This window comes from Tiliqua scincoides, chromosome 4, assembly GCF_035046505.1.
Source record: "Tiliqua scincoides isolate rTilSci1 chromosome 4, rTilSci1.hap2, whole genome shotgun sequence".
Classification (NCBI taxonomy): Eukaryota; Metazoa; Chordata; class Lepidosauria; order Squamata; family Scincidae; genus Tiliqua; species Tiliqua scincoides.
In genome coordinates, this window is record NC_089824.1 from 84,748,702 (window position 1) to 84,772,491 (window position 23,790).

At 43.4% G+C, this 23,790-nt stretch overlaps 1 protein-coding gene across 1 annotated transcript in view; it reads left to right on the forward strand.

The window, feature by feature from the left end:
• Positions 1-12,838: 12,838 nt before the first annotated feature.
• The window catches only part of RNF152 (ring finger protein 152), a 50,411-nt gene continuing 39,459 nt past the window's right edge, over positions 12,839-23,790 (forward strand). The window contains exon 1 of the mRNA XM_066625823.1: positions 12,839-12,958. The gene's annotated coding sequence lies outside the window, so the exon portion shown is untranslated. The remainder of the gene's footprint in view (positions 12,959-23,790) is intronic.

Sequence of the window (23,790 nt, forward strand, 5' to 3'; positions counted from 1 at the left end):
AATTTCTGTTGTACTGGTTAGTGTTTTTAATTGTTGTATGGATGTTTCTGTTTGTTATAAATTGATAGCCACTTCCTCCCACATGCGGAGAAAAATAACGCATTAAATCTACAGGGCACTCCATGCATATTGAAATGAGGGAGGCTTAACCTGGATTTCTTTTGCATGGAGAATTAAATATCTCAGCAACATAATTGACAGGAGGGTTGGAAGGGAAATGAAGAGTGTACTTTGTGGTCAGCACAGGAATAGAGACCATGAGCAGATCTTGCCATTTACTACTGTTATAGGACCTACCTTTTCTTTATCAGCAAAAACTAGAGGGAATATCTGTCACCATTTTTCCTCGTGAAGCAAATACTGTACTGCTGTGAGCCAATTGCATCTGGAGTGCATGTTGTTGGCTGCCAATATGGCAAGCTAGTGGGGCAGTTAGGGGTAGACAGATGGAAGTTTATTTTTGGCCGCATGTTTGAATTTCTTTTTTAAGTCAATCAGCACAATGTTGATCCAAATTGGGAGGTTCAAATTAGGTTAAAGGTATATCATGGGAGATTTTTAAAAAGCTTCATGGGTTGATCACATTTTCATCTTCTAATTTTGTTTTCAAATTACATTCGGTGACAAAAATGATCCTGAATAGCTAAGGTCTCTGCAACAGAATTATCACTGGTTGCACAGGGATGTGTCTAAATTGTGGATTTGTCTCTGTAATAAGGGGAGGGATGTGACTTATTGCCCTCAGCAATCTTTTCGTGTATGGGATGGCTGAACAGTTTTGAGAAATATTGGTCTCCAGCAAGCAGCAACTTGCAAGGGCAGCTGTTTCTGCAATATAAAAATAATCCAATAGAAAAGGAAGAGAAGTCTGGGCCAGTTTAAAGCAGTAGGAGCAAGAGACTGAAGGCTAATACCTCACCTACCTCAGGTTTACAATCTGCTCCTATTTCAAATAATCACTTCCTCCCTCATTCTGAAAGATTCCTATGACTTATCATTGTCGTTTTCTTTGTATACAAACGGATAGTGTACACAAGATAATAATGTTTTACTCCAGATTAATTTGGAAGGTGTGCTTATTTTGTCCTGTGGAAAGATTTTGGGGGTGTATTTTAAAACATTTTGTTGGCATGCTAGACATGAAATTCTTCAGATTCTCCCTCTGATTCTTCAGCCTTCTCCCTCTGATGTGCAGAAGTTGGGACATTTATCTTTAGTGCACATTAATGTAAGTGCATGTATAAGAAAAAGCAGTATGTAGCCCTTAGCCTGCAATCTTATACACTTCAGTTTGTCAGATTAATTTTGAGTGGCTGATAACATAAGCCCTCATCAGACTTTTTGAAACTGTATTCTATCGTCCCCCCAGCTTCCCATACCAGGAAGTGCCTGAGGTTTGCTTTCTACAATCCTAAACCTGATTTAACACTTGCTAGAAAATATTAGGATTATAGTACTCCCAAATTCCTTAGGCTGCAGAATACTACACTGATGTACAGCACGGCTCTTGTACAAAGAATAAGAAGACAACATACCTGACGGGGTTGTTGTTTAGCTTGGTGAGAAACTGAGAAAGTAATTTTAAAACACTGTGTGCACTGAAAAGTGCTGTTGCCAAAATACACAACAATAATTTAAGGGTACAATCCTAACCCCTTATCCTAACCCCTATGCAGCTCTGCAGTGCAGCTCTGAAGTAAGGGAATAAACATTCCCTTACTTTGAGGAGGACTCCGTGAGTGACATCCAACTGCAGGATGCAGTACATGTTCCATTGGCACCGCTATGCCAGTGCTGGAAAGTACTGACATAAGGGGTTAGGACTGCGCCCTAAAGTAATAACAACAATAGCAATAATAATAAGTGAACACTGAAGACTATGGACATTATAAAATAACTTTATAGACAGGAATTCTATAAAACTACGCATCTGTGATTGATATCCTGAGCAAAGTCAATAGTCCTGTGATGTTGGTCTTGCTTCTTATTATGAACCACTATTTAGACCCTTAATATGCAACATAAACAAGTCAAGGGAATGGCCTGCAGGAACATTCCTGACATGCTTCCTCACTATTATAAAATGTTTATTCTCCCTGTCAGGCTATGCTGCGCACCCAGCCCTTTTTAAAGCCAGATGAAGCGGAATTGGGCCTACATACAGCCAGTCTCCTGTTTACAACCCTAAAATAGCATGTAAAAATTAGGCAGTGTTGGTTTTCATAAAAGCAGCATGCTTAGAATTCTTTAGCTTTCTTATCATTTCTTGATCATCTTGGGACCCATATTTTGCATAGTTAACTCATTGTGGGTTCAGATTGCTGTGCTCATTGTGGTTATCGTTATGTGCTGTGCTCATAGTTAACTCATTGTGGGTTCAGAGTGGCTACTATCGATCCTCAAATATGGTTCAATCAGTTTGCATAAGATGTGAATTGCATATATTGTTATGTTTTCCATGTGGCATTTGTGTAGGCTGAACATTTCCTGAGGGAAAGTGGCTACTTGGAGCATCCAAAAGGAAGGCAGCTAGTATATGTATAAGGAACCTCTCACTAGTGGACATTAAGTAGAGAATGAAAGGATTGGGTTTTGTTTTTTTTTAAGCCCAGGGCTAGATGACAGGCAAAGGGAGCAATGTTAGAGGAGAGTAAATTAATACAGGAGGTTGAGTGCTTTCGGAATCCTGGCACTTTGGGTGAAATCCTAATTCCCTGGATTATAATGCGGGGCTAAAACATCTGCTTTCTTCTTCCAGCCATAGAATCTTGCAGCTAAGTTGTGAATCATGCAACTTGACACCTTGTCCCAGTGGGCATGTTTTACGGCCCACTCCCTGAGCTGCCAGCCCTGTTGGGGTTCCTCGCCCACTTCATCTCAGCCATGGTTAATGTTCACCATGGCTGTTTAATTTTTAGTATGTTTTTATTTTTGTTTATGTTGTTAGCTGTTTTGATAGTGACTGCTAGTGAAACAGTGGGGGACAAATCTGAAAATAAAGTGTTCTGCAGGGCTGCCTGCCCATCTTTCATCATGCAGAGCATGCCTGGCCTGTAAAAATATTGCCCTAGGCACGCTTCAGTGCTAGAGCCATTCTGCTTGTATTCATTTATGTATTGCGCCAAGAATGTACATTGTGATAGCTGGGTGCAGGATGGGCAGCTGAAGGAGCCTTGGAAAGGGCGGAAAGCAGAGACTAGTCCGGAGTTTGTGCTGAGATGGCAGCCAGGTCCATAAGAAGTTAGTGGAAAGGGTGATTTCTTCAGCATATTTCATGGCACGCGGTCATATCTGATCAATGTCAACTGATATGACTTCAGTGAAACACACACACACACATACACCATCCTCCCTATGTGCAGGCCTGCTTTAGATACGATTTCTTGAAGTAATGGGATGCTCATGCTGCTGTTTCTTTTTTTCTGCTGCAGCTGAAATGGAGGCAACCGCTAGGACTGCACAGAATTCATGTCCATGGGGAATATACTGACCTGTGCGTGATGTCAGTTCAGTAGAGCCAGTGGACTTTTTGTCAAGCTCTATAGCCGTTTTTCAGAAATGACTGTACTTCTGGACTTGTACAAATGTGATGAGATCTATCAGGGTTCAGTCACCTTTTCCTTCAAATGATGCTGTTTAAAAAACCCATAAAACACAATGGTTGGATAAAAACATTACAGAGTAATATCTCTCTGTCCTTAATTCTGTAATGAGTTAGACTTTGTCATTTTTCATTATAGGTAGGAAGTTATCAGACTAAAATTCAGACAAAAACTAGGATTGGATTATTTGAAAATATATTCTAATATTTATTTTGTTAAAAAGGGGGGGGGGTGAGGGGGGACTGGTCCAGTGCTGCTCATTGTATTGGTTTTGTACCGGAAGGCAATTGTAATCTTGGGGAGTCAGTGATCTTTCACAGTTTTCTTATTACCAACCCCAAATGGAGAGACTCCAGGCTTCAAGCTGTTGTTTTGCTTTCTTACCTCCCCCCTCCCAACTCTCACACGATCAGAGCAGTGTCCAGTATTGCTTATCTGTTCTTGCATAGTTTTGATAATGGCAAGGTTAGGTCTGGATGGGAAAGCTGTCTGTTTGAGGAAAAGTAACCATTTCAGTGAATAGCCGGGAGAGGAGGAAGTTTTTGTATGAGAAGCCGCTCTCAAGACTTCTAAAATTTGCTTTGCATACATAATAGTAGGGCAACACCCTTCGGATTTCACAGGTGGATAAGGAACTGTACAGGTGTGCTCTGGAACCTGCCCCATGCTAAGACACTCAGGTATGCAAACATTACACAAGAGTAATTCTTGCAGCCTTGAGGATGCTATGGCAGGCAGATACCGATAACCAATCACATCTGTATTCAGGGAAGCAGCCTCATGCTGCAGAGATGAAGAGCCCACATGAGTTTTGAATATGTGAAGCTTCCGTACATTGGGTCAAACCCTGGTCCATCTAGTTCAACACTATTTTGACTGCTAATGGCTTCTTTTAACCAGAGATGCCAAGGACTGAACCTGCATTTAAGCTATGTATATTATCACTAAACTATATGGTTGCCGCCATAACTGCTTATGGGTCTTTTTCTATATGCAGAAAGGTTCATGCATATGTAAACAGACTAGAGCAGTGTTTCTCAAATTGTGGGTCGGGCCCCACTAGGTGGGTCGCGAGCCAATTTCAGGTGGGTCCCCATTCATTTCAATATTTTATTTTTAATATATTAGACTTGAGGCTACCATAGCATGTGACTGCATTTGGGGAAAAGTTACAGACCTGTACTTTTAACAGCCTACTATGTATATACTTTTAACAATGATAGTAAATGGGACTTACTCCTGGGTAAGTGTAGGTAGGATTGCAGCCTAGGATTGTTTAAAATTTCCCTGCTTGATGATGTCATGACCGGAAGTAACATCACTTCCAGTGGGTCCTGACAAGATTTTTTTTTTTCTTCAAAAAATGGGTCCCGATGCTAAATGTGTGAGAACCACTGCACTAGAGGATCTATTCCTTTCATCCATGCAGAAATTCAGCTTTTCTGTCCATAGGATCCTGCATCAGACTGTGTGCACTGGATCAGCATATTTCCCAGCATGCAGCAGGATCTTAGGGGTTGTGTGTGCAGACCAAAAGGATTAGGGTCTCAGTCACTCATAGGTGAGGAAGGATTCTGCTATGAAGAAAATTCGCTCTGAACATCTCTATTTGCAGTTATTTATATCTATTTTCCATTATCATATGTGAAATATATGAAGGATTCTCTTTTTTTCTACAGGAAACTGGTGGATGACAGGGTTTAATACAATATTTGACAAATGTGGAGAAATGACAAACCCACAAACATATACAGAGAAAAGTGTCTTGGCAATTGGCAACTGAAGCTGTGAAACTGGCCATTGGAAAGCAGTATGTCTGAGGTAACTTTGGGCCATGTGGAAGTTTTACTTGTAGAGCTAGGTATGTGATGATGACCCATTTACACAGCTAAGTAATCATATGATGACTTTGATGAACCTATCCTTTATTCTTCTGAAACAATTAAGCACACTTCCAAGTCCATATTGCTAGGAATCAGGAGCTCTGGTATATATCAATTTTCATCTGAGAAGCTATCAAAAACAATTATCCTCTTTTCATGTTCCCCAATTCATATGAACAAATAAAACTAACTTTAAATGAATTGGTTCATTAAGGTTGGTATTTTCTACACTCTACACCAGCAGACAGCTGCTCTCTTTCAGACTGGGGTCTTTCCTAGCCCCACCTAGAGATGACGGACTAAATCCAAGACATGCATGAAAAGAATCTCAGAGCGCAATCCTGGGTGGCCCTTGGGCTGGCGCAGGTCCCTTGCGCCAACCTGAGAATGTTGCAAACGTGTCATAAGGCACATCTGCACCTCCTTGAGAGTCGGGGAGGCAGGTGCAAAGATTCACACCAGCCTCCCCCGCCACTTCACAGACTTCAGCCAGTGAGTTGCGCCGGCTGAGGACAGCCAGCATGGGGGGTTAGGAAGGCAGGGAGAGATCAGGGCATTCTGGGGCAGAGGAGGGCAGGTGACATGTGGGCCGGTGGGAGGAGTAGGCCTGGGAGGGTGGCAGTACCAGAATCTGGTGCTTAGGCTGGATCGAAACCCCCCCCCCAAGCAGCCCAGCCTTACACTGGACGCAGATGCTTATACCAGGCACAGATCTTTAGGTGGTGCAGATCCGAGTAGCTAGTGGTGTAGTTAATGATTGTGTAGTCTGGTGCTGAGCTCAAAATGATACTCCAAAGTAATGTCACAACCGGAAGTGATGTCACACCAGGGTTTTTTAAAAAGTGAAAATCTCACCTCCTCTCTTGCCAGTAGCTGACTATCCACTTGCTCTGCTGCTTCCCCACTCAGCCAGTGGCACAGCTAAGGCATCTATCTGCTACCTGGGGTCAAAGAAGATTTTGTAGTCCCCCCCCCTCCACAACAAAATCAAATTTAAGTAAGTAAATACAAAATGTGCCCCTTATTGATTAGACACACTGTGCTGGGCTGAAGAGGGACAGTTATTCTCCCTCTGCTAAATATAAGAGGAGCACTACTTGAAAAAATGTCTCTTTTCCCAGTTAGCAGGGGTACCTGTAATTATGATATATAGAAATGAGACCTGACTCATAGTAACACCTTATTGGTTCTATGCTGCATCATAACAACATCTCATTGTCTCTCAAAACAATCAGTCTCATGGGTTGGTTTTGAGTTAAGAAAATCCACTTTTAGTTCCATAAGGCAGTTGTGCTTTCATTTTATGCGTAATTGACCATAACTTTTGATAGAATAAAGATATTCCAATGGGGTTTGTTTCATTGCATTCAGCATTAACTTACCTTTCCAGTGATGTATAACATTCCAAGGTTTTCACAATTTTGGCCACTAGTGTCAAGCTCAGCTTGTTGCACCCCTTAGCTACACCACTATGAGTAGCTCCATAGGGGCAGTTGCCACGCAACATGTGGTAAGAGGAATGAATTCCCCTTACTTCGAGTTCCGCTGCAATCCAGCCTAGACCTGTTCTGGATGTTACGCAGGCCAACTGGACGGCCTGCTCCAGGGCATGTTAGGATTGGACTGCATGTTTCATATGTTGGCTCCTAACATATCTGATGGAAATGTAAAAATGAAAATCAAAATTTTCAAGTCACAATCCCTATAGGTGTCAAACGTCTGGTGTCAAACTCATTCCTTACAGTGGGCTGAATAGCATTTATAGTGCCTGCTGAGGGATGAAAGTGATGTCGACCAGAAATAAGCATTTTTTCTCACTTAGGAACTCATTAGCTGCATATGACAGAAGAGGAAATATGCAAATATTGATAATATTTTCATGACGTGAAAGTCCAATTATCCTGTGATAGCCCAATCCTTAGTTGCCCAGGGTGCAGGGCTGCAGCAGTGCCGAAAATGGCTGCCACTGCATCCTACATGCATTGGGCAGTCACTGGCGGCTCTTTGGGAGAAGGGGACTTACCTTCCCCTGGGTAAAGAGAGTATCCCTGCAGTGGCACTACTTGATTCACCGCCAACGAAAAGGTCGGTGGTGAATCAAAAACATGGTTGGCAACCTTCAGTCTCGAAAGACTATGGTATAAGCCTACAGACCCGGTATTCCCAGGCGGTCTCCCATCCAAGTACTAACCAGACCTGACCCTGCTTAGCTTCTAAGATCAGGCATCTGCAGAGTCACAGTTGCTGCTTAATCAGAGACCCCAACATGGAGGCTTTGGATCTGATGGAGTCTTGCTCCACTGGTCCCGCCTCCCTCCCTCCCTGCTTCCTCCTCCTGGCACGCCTCCCCCCACCCTCTCCCTGCCTTCCGCCTCCCTGGAACGCCTCCTCCTCACCTCCCTCCATTCCCCCACTTATCTCTCCACTGCTCGGTGGTCCATGTGACCACCTAGCGGCGGACGTCGGGTGCCCGCCGAGCAGTAGCCCGGCACTGGCAATCAGTCAAAAGTTTAGGAATTCAGGAGAAGAGCACACCAATACAATACAACACCCAGCACTAATAAAACAATAACAACTAACTCCTAACTCTAACTATCACTCACCAAAGTCTTAACTTTTCAAAGTCCAATCTACCCCATCTTGCTGCAGTCAAGTGGGGACACTCTTGCCAGGATGATCCAGGATCATCGCCCGGTACTGGCACTCGCCTAGTACTAGGGCCCACAAACATGCCTTATGGCACATTTGCAACATGAACTGTTGCGGTGAACTGAGGTGCCAAGCTCAGGATTGGGCTCTGAGTTGCCCTTTCAGCAGCACTGCTTTTAGTGAGGCATCACTTAACAGCTCAGCAACTGAGAGCAGCTGATGGTGGTGCTGGGAGAGCCCAGTATAATGAGGGGGGCAGATAAAGATCTTTTGTGGGTCGTATGTTTGACACCCCTACTCTAGAGAAGAAGCTACTACTTGAAAACTTCTGGTAACTGTTCTGTATAGTCATAGTGAGAGCTACTCATCAGATGGCTTGGACAAATCAGAATGAGTATGAGGATAAATGATCTTATAAATATGAGCTGCAGTTGTAGGGTTTGCAAATGCAAACATCCATCAACTGCATTAGGTTGTTCTCTCAGCAGCCTAATGGATGGCCAATATCTAAAGAGAACCAAATTCCCATATTGTTTTCTTAAGTAGTTTTTGTCTCAATAGCAGCTTTTCTCACTTACCTAACAAAAGCTTGCAGGAAAACAGTTTGATTCAGCCCTCTTTGAGGGGCATTGATCTGTCCTTGCATTTCCTATCTGTTAAGCCTAAATTCATATGTGTTGTCCTGTCACCTCTTCCTTATTTTCCGCTTCTGTGATTTTTATTGATGCAATCATTAATTCTCCATTCTTTCTACTTTCTTTTCCAGACTATGTAACTAAATCCAGAACGTAACTTGTAGGGCCAAAGCAATTTAGTGGAATCACACCATTACTTTCTCTAGTTTTGTTCTCTTTCCTCTGCTCTCACAATGATTTATACATTTGAACAGAGTTTGAATGACTTGAACCAGTGTTTCTCAATGTTTGTCCTCAGTCATACCACTTCATATGGTCCACCTATTCAAACTACCAGCAGAGGTAACTGGCAACGACATCATTGCCAGTTACTTCTGGGTTGGGAAGCCAGATGCAATGTGACCAACACCAGTAAGAGGCTCAGGGTGGATGGGAGGGCTTTCTTTGAGCACAGAAAAACTTGCTTTGGAACCTCCTACCACTGTTTGTTAATGTTGTGTTCCTGGTCTCACTGCTGGGCAGCAGGGGTCCAGAGAACCTGTAAGTACCATCAAATACCACCACAAGTACCACTGATGGTACCCATACCACTGGTTGAGAAACACTGATTTGAATCATTATCATTGTAAGACTGATGTAAAACAGCTCAATAAATCCAATTACAATTTTCTTTCAGACAAACATTCAGAGGAATGTTTTGGTAGAAATCTGAGCAAAGAGACACCTTTTAAGCTGTGTCCTCTTATCTTTAGCAGGGGGAGAGGAACTGTCCCTCTTCATCCCAGCATGGTGTCTTTTCCTGTGGCTCTTGCTGCTGTCTCTTCTTCATCTCTTTGTAGACTTCGAGCCCTTTGGGGACAAGGAGCCATTGATTGATGTGTTTTGCTATGTAAACAGCTTTGTGAACTACTTTTTGTTGAAAAGTGGTATATGCAGATTTACTACTAATAATAATTACACTCATGAGAAAGATGCTGCTGCTACTTTGCAATGGCAAGTCGCCACCACCTGAGCTGTACTATTTCGTTTGGTCACATAGACAAAGGCTGCAATCCTAACCACACTTTCCTGAGAGTAAGCCCCATTGAACAAAATAGGACTTACTTCTGAGCAGACCTGGTTAGGATTGTGCCCAAAGGCTGTCATATTCCCAATCTCTACACTCCTGTTCCTGGCTGCTAGCACAGTGTGTCAAGCTCTGATAAATTAAACAGGCGGCAGCTTTTTTCCTAGCATGGATCGTAGTGTTCAGAAAATCCCCTGCTGAATTGCAGTGAGTGTGACTGATACATGTCTAGAAGCCTTGCCAGCAAAAAGATGACAACTCTCATTAGAAACCGGTAAGGTTGCGCTCCAGAGGATGGCACTCTGTGGAAGGGTCATCTAGGATTCTAGCACCACAAAGCCAAGGACATGTGCAATTTTGCCATCTCCACATGCAATTTTAACCATTGCTTCACTTTTGAAAGAGAAAGAAGCTGGAGAGAATTGCATGGCCAACACATGGTCAGAGGCTTATTGTTTTGTTGCCTATGTCAGTGTTTCTCAACATTTGTCCTCCGCTGTACCACTTCACATGGCCCACCTGTTCAAAGTACTTCTGGAAGTAACTGGCAATGACAGTAACAGATTCAATGCAACAAACACCAGTAAGAGGCTCAGGGTGAACAGGAATGCTTTTTCAAGCCTAGGAAAGCATGCTTTGGAACTTTGCCTGCCCAGCCGAACCACCTACCGCTGTTTCTTGTGTCACCTTCCTGCTGCTGGAAGGTGCTGGGAGGTGCTTTGTGGCAGGGGTCCAGGGGTCCAGTGAGTACCACCAGACGCCACCTCAGGTACCACTGGTGGCGCCCGTAGTACCACTGGTTGAAAAACACTGGCCTCTTCCAAACACGGAGTGCAGCAGCTTTTCTCCAGCATGGAGCGGAGGTGATGGAGAGGGAATCACCTGTTGAATTTCTGCCTGTCATGCAGCCGAGGTGTTAATGACCTGGGGCACCTATAAGGCAGTCACCCAGTTTACAGAGCTTAGGTTTATTGATACTTGGTTGTCATCCAGCATTAGTAATTAAACAGTGACACACAGGTTCCTCCCCCCTCACTTGGGGGGGGGCTTTGTCATTTGCCAATGCTCGTGTGGCTTATCACCTCTTGGCAGGGTCTGAGCAGATGGGCAGAGATGGCTGGGAAGGGATGTCAGTGGCTTTACTTCTGCGAGGGGGGGGCGATCAGGGAAGGTGAGAGCGAGGTCCATTGATCCAAGGAGCCTTTTTCTCAGCCAGGGCGATGTGGGGGGCGGAGTCTCCCTCCCCGCCCTCTGTTGCCTGTCCAATATTTCCAGCTCCCCCGCCCCTCCTTGTTGCCATCCTCAGTTTGCTGCTGACGGTGGAGCGGGCAAGGCAGGGACAAGAGGCTGCATGAATGGGTAGGAGCGATGCAAGCAAAATGTGCCCCTTTTCTTTCCAACTTCAACTACCCCTCCCCAAGTCACACCTCCTCTCAAGCTACTCTGGCTGCAATCCTGCCCACACTTTCCTGGGAGTAAGCCCCATTGACTGTACTGGCACTTACTTCTGAGTAGACATGCCTAGGATTGGGCTCTCTCTATCTGTCTCTCCTTGTGCTTGCTTGGGAGCAGGGGGGCATCTGCACTGTCATTGGGGAAAAAGGGAAGTTTACTGGGGGTGGGGGAAGAATCTATAAGCACCCACACATATATGCACACACTCTGGGCAGGGAAAGCTCAGTGAGGGTCCAGTTCTTTGTGCACCTCTGAATTTTATTCATTTATTTTTTTGTTGCCTTGCAGCTTTGCAATCCAAACTGTTGAATGCGCTTCCTGCAGCCAGGGGGGTTTAAAAAAAATAACATCTTATCAATAGGAGACTGGCATGGGGGGGGTTGTAATGTGATGGGGTGGGGGTGTGTGCTGGGAACCGTTCTATACATTTTGAAAAGAAAGGATGAAAGGGGGAGGCGAACTAAGTTTTGTACATAGTCCTCTTCTTTCCCCCACCACCCTGCAGTGTACCTGTATTTCATAGATTAGGTTTGCTGGGGGGGGGAAGGAGGAATAAAAGTGGTGCAAATAACTACCTGAATGAGCATTTCAAAGGTTTGCATGGGGTCTGCAGGCTGCAGAGGAAGAGGAGGTTGTGTGGAACAGGCTTGAGTATTGGTACAGCTGTGAGTGTGTGTGAAGGGGCTCATTGTGATGGAAGGTGTCCTTAGATGCCTCCTCCAGCTTTGGCCAAATCTATGGCAAGAGCAGCCCTTTCCTCCTCTCCAGAGGGCGGGGGGGGGGTATTCTGCATCCTAAGACAGAGCTCTCCCTCCCTCCCTCCTTGAAAGACACCTAGCTGCAGCCTTTTGGCGGGCTGGTGGTCTGTTTTCTTTTTCCATTCCCCGGCATGGATTTTTCCCCTGGCTTCTGGAGGAGGAGGGGCCAGAGGGAGAAGAGACAGATGTTTGGGTCTTTACATTTGGCCGATTCTGCTTGACAGGGGTGAAGCGATCGCTGCAAGGGCAAGGCAAAAGAGCAGGAGCTTGGGTAGATGTGAGCAGTATTGCAGGTTGCAAAAAGAGGAAGGGTTTGTGTGTTTCTGTGCATTGGGAGGGGTGAGCCTTTTGTTTTTAAAACAACTGCACATGCTCTTTGTATGAGAGAGGTGGTGGTGGTGGATGAGGTTGCTAGGGAGTGGAGGTGACAGTAAAAGAACATCTGATTGTGCCAGTTGATCAGTGACCGTTTATGTATAGCTGCATCTAGACAGGCAACTATGTTCCGTCCACATCAACTCTAATCTGTAATAGCTACAAGGGGTCTGTTTCTCTTGCTGGCGCTGGGGGAATTGCTAAAGGGGAGGCTGTTTCCTGAAACAGCGATAGGCAAGATACAGAGAAACTTGAATGGAGAAATCTGCAAACCATGCAATAGCATGGGTGCCCCCTCTCATCTCCAGTATATGAGCTTATCTAGGCTAAAAAGGACACTTTGATTTCCTAATTTGCTGCTGCTGCTTCTTCTCTTGTCTCTAACCCTGGCTTCCTGTAATCCACTGCAGGCAGAACAAAGCTCTGTCACAATTGTGCTTCCTGGTTGTCGCCTCCTGCCTGCAAAGGGCTGAATGTTTCCCTGCTTGATATCATCATGCAGAAAGGGATGGATGAGACGCAATGAGAGAATCAGGTAATGCCACCAAAAATATGTTCGGTATCTGTTGCTGTGTTAATGCTGTGATCTCTGGAGCATTGCCACACACGGAGATCGTGTTGAGCACCGTTTTATGTCTGCGATTGCATCACCTTCGGTTTTTAAGCGAGCAATGCTGAGTTCTACAGTTCATTAACAAAAAATGAAAATGACATTGAAGTAAAGACTGGTCTCCTATTTCCTTAGAATGCCTGCTGAAGATGGCAAACATTCAGTAATAAAATGGATATGTAGAGCTAATGGATCTTTTTATAAAAATGCTTGTTTGTTTTGTTCAATTGTGGCAATAAGAAAAAAAAATTAAAGCAACTTAAGTCTTTTTTCATGGTCCATCTGTTTTATAGTCACAGTTTTTGGCTTTGTTAATGCTGTGGAGAATAGACTTTCTTGTCTGGCTGAAAAGGTGGTCAGGAAAACATATTGTATTTAAAAATATAAACCAATGACATGCAATTCACTGAACTGACTTTCTTGGAGACCATTTAATACCATTTAAAATTTAATAAACTAGAATATGGTTTAAAACTGTTAAAAAGATTTGAATGCAATAAAGTTGCTGAGAGTATGGGGATGGGATGTTTGTAATATGTGGTGAAGGAAATATAACACAGAGGCTTTAAAAATGTTAATTAAACTGAAACCCTTTAATTCATGAGTTAGTCTTATCATTGTCTTGGCAAATGCTTTGTCTTTCCCCTTCTTCAAAGTGACAGATCTGTCTTTAGTTGAATTTTGCTTGTGCTTTTCTGAGTTTTGTCTGTGCGCATGACTCCATTACATGGATATTTTAATCTTCAAGTGTCCAAAGGGCCACTAGGCATACAGGTCTTCCTTTTCAACTTCTCTGCACAGGTTGAAGTCACAGGCCTTTGTGAAGAAGCCACTGAGATTGAAATAATGTAATGCTCCTAGGGATTTACAAGCAAGGTCGGTGAGAGGAAATGTGATTAATACTGTCTTGTCAATGTAGCTGCACATTCAGTGAATTTTGTTTTGGTCTCATTAATGAGAGCTTTTAAAAAAGAAACTTTTGTGGGAAAATTTGGAAATATAGCAGTTTTATAAGGCCATCATTCATGATTGCCACTAGAACCTGACCTATGCCAAAAAACAACTCCTCAACCCTCCCCCATTTCTCCTCCTACTTTCCCTTCCCACCTTGAGCCTTCATTTGCAATAAAATTAAAGAACTCAGGGGAGAGCTCAGCTAAGTGGATAATTCGTAACAGCTGCCGCTTTTCCAAGGTGACATTTCTACAGCTGTCAAGGAAAGCAGGGAAGAGAAAACTTCGGGTGCAATCTGCTGAGCACTACTCCAGCACAACCAGTTTAAAATCAAATAGGACTTACATGGGAACTGGATTGGGGAATTGTATTCTCAGAATGGGAAGAGTGTTCAGGTCACACTGGGAAAAATATGGATACTTCTTATCTGAGCTCACTGGAAAACAAGGCTCACTTGTGGCCTTGTATTGGGGGGGGGGAGCTGTGTGCATGTATGGGTATATTAGTCCAAAACTTTACCAATGACTGTGTGCATTCACATTTACATGTGAAATCTAGCAATCTCAGATGAATGTTGTCAGTGCCTGAAAATTGATATCTGTTTCTTTGCTTCTCAGTCATGTACAGTACTAGTGAATCTGACACAATGTCAGCACTGACTAGTTTATCACTGAGTTTTTCAACAGTCACAAACCTTGTTGGACATTGTCAACATTCATCAATTTGTGCACACTTGTGTAGCACATAGATAAGCCTTCTGGTAAGACTATTAATCCAGTCTGTATTTTGTCTGTGGATATGTGTGTGTGCATGAAAGCTGCACGCCTGAAAACTGTTGAGTGTTCTCTTTCACAGTCAGTGAGCTGATTTCCATTAACTTTAATAGGATTAAAGGGCATCAAGACCTAAAATGCAGCAACCTTGGGGAACTTAAGCAGGCCTGGCTCTGGCCAGTGCTTGGATAAGATAGCTTGGAAACCATATGCATGTTTCCAGGAACTCCCTGAAAGAAAGACTGGGTTTTGAATGCTTTGAATGCATACAGTGTTATAATAAGAGGTGTCCATGATTTTAGTTTGAGCATAAAGTTCAGCAGGAAACCACTCTGTTTTACTGTTCATTTTCAGCCTTTTGACTGATTTGGTTTCCACACTTGTAGAATTTTTGTGGTTTATCCTCCTCCCCCACCCCACACACACTTGAGAAACACTTTTTGCTTGCTCAACCCCGAGTGAGTATTTTGACTGAGGACTGAGATAATCTTGGCACATGTGCTTATTTCTGTTTTAGTCAGTGAATGCAGCTCACCTGCATAAAGTTTTAAATGCATATGTGGCTGTTCTCCCCACAGACCAGAAGGTATCATTTATTTATTTAACTATCTGTATTCTGCCCTTGAAAAGGAGCTGTGTCCAAGGCAGTCAACATATACAAAGTTAAAAAATATATAATCAATATAAAAAATTTAAACTGATCAAAACATTTAGAAAGCAACAAATAAAGGCAGCATAACAAAATTCAACAGGGCCTAAAATAATGGTCAAAAGGCTTGAGAATATAAAAAGATTTTAACCTGGCACCAAAAACTTTGCACAGCCCCATTAACTGGGCTTCTTGCGTTGGTTGTCTTGTGTGTCGGCATAAGATGGCAGAATGGCTTGAAGCTACTTGTTATGAAGCTAACACAGGTTTCCCAACACTGCAAGGGAAAAAGGTTAAAAGATAGGATTTGCAGAGAAGAATTGATAGCATGGTAAAAGTTAAGCATCCTTTCTTGTTGTCTGCAAGTGGCTTGTTCCTCAAACCCACCCCACACTGAAGTTAAGGTATGTTTGGGCAACAGTTTTTTGCCAGTATATGATCTTGAATGTGAAATTTGAACTCTAAACAACATGAATAACAAAGAATTGTGCTGGAATATCACTGGGCATACAGAGTGAATGAGAAAAGACATAAGGGGGTATTGTCTAGAGATTCCGGTGAAGCTCATTTCAGAGTCTTCAGGCCCAAAAGCAAATTTCATGGGCTCATGATGTTCACTTCAAAGAAGACACAAGCATTATTAAGGCACAGTTCTTCTCTTGCTCAGATTAAAGTTTGAGAAAGAGAAGAATTTGTAGTCTAACTTTCTGGCCCCCCCCCCCGGCCCCTTCCTCTTCTGACCTTAACTTCAAGTGGTATTTATTGACATCAGTTCTCTGGCTTTAAAGAAGGGGAAGGAGGGATATCTGACCCATCTTCATTCCCTTCACCAGCTGGCATGTTGCATAGATTCTGGTGGCTCTTGGGAAATATTTTCCATCTCTCTCTCCAATGTGAATAGACCTTGGGGAAACTACGCTTCCCAAGGGCTGCTGAGCCCTGAACCATACATACATCAGTGTGAAACATCAGCCAGTTTGGGGGGGGGGGAGACTTCATTTCTTCCCTCTTGCTGTAGCCAGAGTGTTGCTGCCAACAGCATAAGTATTGCTAAAAGGGAAAGATAGAAACATTACTTGGGAACCAATGAGAGGATGGATAGAAATCACTCTCTGTCCATAAAATGTCACAGAAAATTTTTTGAGAGTTTTCATCTGTTATGGTTCACAGAGTTGGTTGGAACAACTTTCCATAGAGACTGGAAAAAGCAGGCTGAATGCTTCTTGGGGCTTGTTTTTATTTTGGAAATAAAATCTGACAACTTGATTAGACTACATCTGGGCAATGGAACAAAGGCTGCAGAGAAAATCAGCTTTGGATAAAACCCACGTTGGACCAGAATGGGCACTAGTCCTAAATCTGCTCAAAGGGCCTACTTGTATGTCTTGGTTTCCTATCTGCTAACTGTTTCACCTTCTCTGGTGCCCATTAAGTGCTTGTGCCACTATTACAGTCTGCATTCATTTAATAGGCATGTGAGGGCAAACAGCATACGTGTATGCAGTACCCAAGTGGCATTACGGGATTCCTTCCTGGAAGAAGGCAGCAAGCCTTTTCTGGGCCACTGCTGCTGCCGTCCGCTCAGTGTGCCTGTCCCATGTGGACTAGGAATACCAATGTAACCTAAAAACACCTATAGTATGGTATAGACCAGTTTTTTCTAAATTTCTGATAGGTATCCTTTCTCTTTAATTCTAACTGGATGAGGATTTTACACTTATACCCCAAAAGGTTAGAAGGTAAGAACTGCCAGCCTTGGAGCATATTTCCTTAGGCTGCAATCCTATGCACACTCTCCTGAGAGTAACCTCACTGAACACATTGGGACTTCTGAGTAGACATGCATAGGGTTGTGCTGTTAGTATGTGTGCATGGGTCACTAATCTGGTTTGGTTTTTGATGAGATGGAGGTGTGACCAGAGCAAAGATAGTGATGCAGAGCAGTGGAGTGGATGCAAAGCAGCTTTCTCTGGGACTGGGTGTCTGTGTTACATTCTGTCCTGGGAATGGTTGGAGCATCCAACTGCATTGGATACAGAGAGACTGCAGAACTACTTGTCCCTAGCAGAATGTGACTGGAACAGAGTCAAATCCACAAAATTGAATAATTCAGAGGTGCAGTGAATGGGCTTTGGGATTCCAAAAGCCTTTACTAATTTAGTTTCTTACAGCTATAGGCACATGCATCTTTTCTTTTGCTCTACATTTGTGCATACAGTAGTATTTTTCCTTGGCTGGTGCAGGTAGTAGAGGCATGCAACAACTTTTACTGTCTCCAGTAGTGCCTCTAGGTTTGGCATTGTGACACAACTTGCCATCATGCCTCATGTAGTCATCACTAGTGTAGTTCTGTCAAAGTCTACTTTGGGATTTTGGCGTGTGTTGAAAGCTTAGACTTTTTCTTGTTGACCGTGGATGCACAGTCTCCAACCTACAAAAGCGCCGTGACTGCTTTTCATCCAGATCTGGAATGTCCTGCTGCCTTGATGTCACATTTCTACCAGCAACAGTTTGGTTGGCTGTGCTGCTGTGTTTTATGCAGGACTCTTTGAAACTTTCTTGCATAGTCTAAGTAGACTACATTAAAAAAAATGCCACTTTAACTTCTGACTGCAAGCCCCCAAACTTAAAAACTAATTACGTAGAATGAGATTTTGAAAGATCAGTGATGTGCTCCAAGTATTTGCCACAGTGACTGTGCTACAGAGGTGAGTGACCTCTTCCAAATAAACTCTCGCAATGTAGAGCTCAGTACATAGTGTACTAATTCTCTAGGATACCAACCATGCCCAGTACAGTAGACTAATGTTTCATACAGTCTCAAGAAGGAATGTACTTACGGGGTGGGGCATATAATTAAAAATGAAACTGGAAAATCTGCCATAACTGATTTTGCTCACTAATTACCTGTAAAGTACAGTTTTTTGGATTTTTCAGTCATAATGGCCTAATGTAGCCAGCAAGGATGATGGACATTTCTAGGAGACACAGGACTGATTCTGAATAAACAGGAAACACACTGAATTGGAGTGACATGACAGAATTTCCTCTGGACCACACTGTCTTCTGGGTGAGGAACAAGTGAGGGCCCCCGTTTTGATTTGCATGCCTACAAACCCTTCATGTGTATTAGTGAAACACCTACTGCTTCACTAATGTGTATATAGAAAAGAGAAGAGTTTGGAATAAGGAAAATCAGTGAAAGGAGTGGTATACCTGAAGGCAGCATGCTTGCTGCGCCACCTGGCCAGATCATGGACCATTGCTCCAGAAGTATCTGTATAAGATCAGGGTATATTGATTTCAGTCAAGGTTCTTTGAATCATTAGTTTAGGTTGCAATCCTGTGCATAACTATATGAGAAGAAGTACCTTTCCGAGCTTGGTGGGTCTTGAATCTGAGTAAATATGCATAGATTTTGTGACAAAATTGTGATTGAGTTGGCTTTTGAAGGCTGCTTTTCTGTGCAATAAAGAGTTGCAGGGAACGCTTTTGATTCAATTGTAAAGTCTATAGTATGTTTGTATTTTCAGATTTCCTTTTAACCCAGGTTGTTCAAAGTTACAACTGAAATGAGAACATTTTTTTAAAAATTGTTTTTATTCATGATGGTACAGACAGACCAGCTGATGTTGTGACATGCAAGCCGTTGTTTTGAACCTTCTATAATGGGTGTGCCCCCGTGTCAAATCTTTTTGTGGTTCTTAGCAGCAATAATTTACTGCCGCTCTGAAATAACACCAGTGTGCTATTTCTAGGTAGGACCCTACAAATGTTGACTCATCTCGAAAGAGCCAACACCACTTGGTAAATTTAACTGCAAGGTATGACAGAAACCTGAATGAAGATAGGAACTGTTGTTGTTGAGATCTTGGTGGAAGTTGATTTCATTTCTTCTTTTTAAAGCACTGATCTCTGTTTTCATGAACATTTTTTTTCAACAGGCAAAGTATAAATCTCTGGGAAAAGTGAAAAGGGGGGCATATTGTCACAGGTTGTATCTTGGGGCACAGAGATAGGTAGGAGCAACAGTTATCAGTTGTGGTTTAACCTTCCACCATTATTCATGTTGGCAGTCTTAAGGTGAGCCATTTCTGAAACTAGAACTTAGTGTTGTGAGATTAAAGTATGTCTCAGAGCAGCAATTCTCAAACTTTTTGGTGTCTGAAGCCCTTTATGCTCCTAAACAGAGTCTTGGGAGCCCCAGAACATTGGTACATGTGCAGAGTGGCTCATCGCTGAGCCCATGGTGGTCACTTATGGTGTGCTTGTGGAGCCCCAGAAGGGGTCTCTGGGAGCACCCGGGCTCCTAGGAGCGCATTTTGAGAAATACTGCCTTAGAAGAACTCTAAATTATGATGTGACTATGTTTCTACCATGACTGATATTCAAGGCTTAATATTTTCAACACTATATTGTTATATTAGGCTTGTAAGTAGTCACTTGCCTAGTCCATTCTGGCAAGTAAAAATAGCTTCTAGGCAACCAAGAAGGGAGCCCTTGTAAACTGGGAGAGTTGGTTCAGTGCTGGATCCTGGCCCTGCCTCCCACTCCCCACCTGCCTGCCCCTGGGAACACCCGCCACCCATCCTTCCTCGCTCCAAAATGCCTCCCTCCTGCCTCCTCCCTGACCTCCCCACATCCCCCTAGTCCCCCACACTGGCTGAGCTCGCCTGGCACAAACTCATCTTGCCCAGAGCCAACGTTTGTGCCAGCCTATCTTCCTCTTTCACACTTTGTCAATGTGAAGGTACTTTACGGCACTTTCATGACGACATTGGGCCAGTGCAAGGGACTTGCGTTGGCCCAAGGGGGCCTTTGAATTGTGCCCTAAATCCTTGATAACTACTCAGTGGTCATAATTAGTACAGAATGCAAAAGCACCATGATAAATGACTGCTTTTCCTAGGTACATTGCAGCAGAACATCAGGATCTAGTTTGGTTGCTAGTAATTTATTGTTATTACTATTATAAGAATAATTATATACTGCTTTTCAACAAAAGTAGTTCACAAAGTGGTTTACAGAGAAAATCAAATAACTAAGCAGTTCCCTGTCCCAACTTTTAGGGACAAACCAGGATGACCAGTAAGATCGGTTAAACTTTTGACCCTTCTTTTCTACAAAAAAAAATTTCCTGCTGTAAAGATTACAGTCATAGCCAAGGGTGACCCCTTGATGCCCTTTGGGTACCATATACAACCAGGCTGCATCATGCATGTGTTTTAGTTGTGCAAATACCAGAGAGAGAGAGAGAGAGAGAGAGAGAGAGTTTCAAGATTGTGGATAATTCTGCCAGCCATTTCATTTGCTGTGTATATGCCCTGAAGTGTATGGGAGATTGAATATGCTGTTCCTTCAGCGATCTCAGATCCCACATGTCTTTTATAATGTGATTTGACTTTTTAAAACAGACAATTGATATTTTTCAGTTTTAAGATAGTTTTGACTATATGCAATTTTCCCCTTATGTGCTGACTTCAGAACTTAACCTTCATGTAAGATGCAATCTGACAGAATGTGGGGTATAGTTCTCACAAAGGGGAGATTAACAACCCAATCCTGAAGTCTGCATGAGCCTCAGAGCTAGCTCCAGGTGTTGTGTATGTGCTGTAAAGCATGTTTGCAGTGCCCAGCAAGGAGTGAGTGCCGGCATGGGGCCACTGCGCCATGAAGAGGATGCCGTGCCACTGCCAGAGATAAGTGAGACCGCCAAGTGGTGGCATGGTTTTTCAGGGCAGAGGAAAGGCGTGGGGAGGGTGGAACTGGGGGGGAGGGGAAGACTGGGCCAGTGATGGGGGTGAAGACAGTGGCAGTGTCTGCTACCACATCATGAACCCCCCATGTGAGCCAGGCAGCCCAACACGGGCCTCTTTGACTATGCGCCCTTTAAAACACTCATGTAGAACCGAGGAGATCCATTGCCGCTGGCTGCTGCCTGCCTGGAGAAATGGAGCAAATGCTACCTTCCCCTGAGGAGTAATTACTTTTTCAGAGGTGATGCTGGACATCTTGATTTAGACCAGCATTTGGTAACTGGGGTTAAGTAAAAGTGTTTTGGCTGGTACATTTTATATATAATAGCAAGTCCTCCAGATTTTGTAGTACACCTGTGGTTTTGCATTGCCACACTGGCTTATGATAGAAATGGAAAACTGTTTTTTTTTTTTTAAAGGTGGGGACTAAAGCAAGGGGTTTAGAAGGGTATCCTAGAGGCAAGGGTAGTGGTCTTCCCCAAGGGGATGAGGGAGGCTGGTTCTCTGTCTTCCCCTGCTTACAAATTGTCGCGGAAAGATTATCTAATTTGAGTCCTCTTAGTAAGATTTTATTCTATATTTAAGTTCAATCACATTTCTGCTACAAGTCTGGACCCAGTTTTGGTGACGTGAAGTATAATTCTGTGCACACTTACTTGCAGTCAGTTCAGTTTAACATTCTGATTTAACTGGGCTTTAGTGCTGGTGGAATGAGTGTTCTGCCAGTGCTAACTGCTGAAAAAGCTCCATAAATCGCTTTCTGGCAGCACGCTCGGTGCCAGGTCCTGTCTCCCTTTCCTGCAGCCTCCCCCATCCCGTTACTCTCATAGGACTTGTGCTAGTGAAATGGCTAGTGCAGTTCTGAGGAGATCCATTGCAGAGCAAGAGGCTTATGACCATGTAAGGGGATTTAAATTCCATTTTGCCACTGAAGCCTCCCAATCCACTCCCTTTCCAGCTGGATACAGCACGCCTATTTTTGGTGCAGCTTTACCAGCAGGGTTGGTGGTGGTGAAGGCTACGTTTGGACTCTAAGGCTGCAATCCTAACCACACTTTCCTGAGAGTAAGTTCCATTGAACAAAATAGGACTTACTTCTGAGTAGACCTGGTTAGGATTATGCCCTTCTTTGCACTTGGGATAGCACTGTTGGTGACTCCATAAATCCAAACAGTTGGCTCACTTAAGAATCATATTAAGGCAGAGGGGAATCTCACATAAGATTCCCCTCTGCCCCCCTAAGTCTATGTAGTAATGTAATTCTATAGCAGCTCTTATTGAAAAGATTTCAAAGATTGTCTTGAGACATCTGGGCAGGGATGTTGTGCATGTCATTATACATTAAAAGGGAAAAAAAATCATTAGCTGTAAGACCATTTTGTCAGTTGGGTACATTTTATTTATCTGTATGTATTTTTATTGTGAATGTTGGCTATTTCTGCATTGTCAGTTGGAACACTCTGGCTCTTAGGATTCACTTTCTGTGTGTGTTTTCTTGTAGAGCAGGGGTCTCCAAACCCTGGCCTGGGGGCTAGATGCGACCTGCAGCAAGCCTCTTTCTGGCCCACGGCCAACCTCTAGTCCCCTGAAAGCCTTTGGCCAACTCAACTGAACATAACCAGAACCATGCTCTGATTGTGTCTGGAGGGTGTTCTGAGGGCCAGAGAGGTTGAATGAATGAGCTCATTCATTCATTTATTCACTCATCTAAGTTCCATTTCTAATTTATTTATTTAAATTTTATACTTAATTTTTTTTTTCTGGCCCTTCACACCATGCCAGATATTTGATGCAGCCCTCTGGCCAAAAAGTTTGGAGACCCCTGTTGTAGAGTATAAGTGAAGGGCATACACTCTGTGGAGGGCAAGTTGATAAGTTTTAGTTTGTAGAATTTCAAAGGTATTTTTAAGTACAGTGGTACTTTAAAATGTTGTTTGGTGTTAATTGATCGATGTCAATGTTTCTCAACTTTTGTCCTCCACTGTACCACTCTTCACATGGTAACCTATTCAAAATACCATTGGAAGAAACTGGCGATGACATCACCACCAGTTACTTCTGGGATGGGAGGCCAGATGCAGCATGACAGATACCTGTAAGAGGCTAAGAATGGCTTTTTCAAGCGTGAAAATAATGCTTTGGAGCTTCTTACCACTGTTTGTTGCATTGCATTCTTGATCTTGCTGCTGGGTGGCAGGTATCCAGGGGTCTCATAAGTACCACCAGACACCATCTCAAGTACCGCTGGTGGTATCTGTACCACCAGTGGGAAACACTGATCTGTGTATTAAAGGTGTTGGCATAAAGGTGTTAAACATAAAGAGAAACTGGCAACAGGAGTTCGTGGCAGGAAAGGGCACCCAGCTCAGTAAAGCACATGGGGCCTGTATGTGGCATTGAGTGGCTTTGTTCTTACTCTTCCAGCCCAATCCTATGCATGTCTACTAAGAAGTCCCACTGAGTTTAATGGGGTTTGCTCCCAGAAAAGTATGCATAGGATTGCAGCCTTTGTCTTATGTCACACATGCGAGAAAGGTGGTAACTAAGTGCTTTTGGGCACAATCCTAACCAGGTCTACTCAGAAGTAAGTCCTAGTTTGTTCAGTGGGGCTTACTCTCAGGAAAG